Here is a 1,074-nt window from a genome sequence, read left to right as displayed (position 1 = left end):
ACACTATACTAAATACTTTCATTTAAAAAATTTGAATATTGATTTTACAATAGTGAATTGATGCGTGCAGGACGTTCAACTCAATTAATTTAGTTTTAGTTCTATTAATAAATCCAATGAATTTTAACTAAATGATTGATTCAATTAACAGATCAAAAGCCTCTTTTGAGACATTTAAGAACGAAAGAATACTCAAATTCACAAAATATTTTGGTTTTGAAATCTACCATAAAAATATTCTAATATAGAAAAATGATAAAAACTAGAAATATTCAAAATTAATTATATTGGACAACACTCAAAGTTCACTGATCAGTTGGTCTAACTACGTTTCACCGGGGTTTAGTTTATTAGTCAGTTCACAAGCAATCTCTCGTATATGTATATATGCATTACTTTAATATTTATGGCAATTTAGATGCAGCTCACCTAGCTCTACTCAGAGTCACTTTCATCTTTATATATATACATATATATATATATATATATATATATATATATATATATATATATATATATATATATATATATATATATATGTATATATATATATATATATATATATATATATATATATATATATATATATATAAAACAGAAGTCATCCTTTTTCAGAAGTTCCTACGAATGGTGAGGAAATTCCCCATATTCCCTAAGTAATTTGTTCTCGAAACTAAAATTCCCCAAATTTCAACCTAAATTCCCCATCGTGAACCCAAATTCCCTGAATCTGGGGAAAATTCTCCTTATCTGGCAACATTGAGAGAGAGAGAGAGAGAGAGAGAGAGAGAGAGAGAGAGAGAGAGACCCCATATCAGGGATTTTTTCATATGATTATATTTAAAGATTGATTAGGTTGACTAGCGTCGCAACTACAATGGTCATTGACACTAGGCGGCGTCATAACTGCCAGGGTCACTTACGCCTCAAGGTAGAATGAAACGGAGTAAATAAGAGAGTATTTAATCATCATATCATATCCCTGAAGACGAAGAGGATTTTGGAACGTTCAAGTCGGAATAATTTTTTCAACTGAAAATTTCGGATATTATTATGTAAATTATTATGAAATTC

The sequence above is a fragment of the Palaemon carinicauda genome, chromosome 33 (assembly GCF_036898095.1).
Source record: "Palaemon carinicauda isolate YSFRI2023 chromosome 33, ASM3689809v2, whole genome shotgun sequence".
In the NCBI taxonomy this organism is placed as follows: domain Eukaryota; kingdom Metazoa; phylum Arthropoda; class Malacostraca; order Decapoda; family Palaemonidae; genus Palaemon; species Palaemon carinicauda.
The sequence above is the reverse complement of the archived record's forward strand: the minus strand, read 5'-3'. Positions refer to the sequence as shown.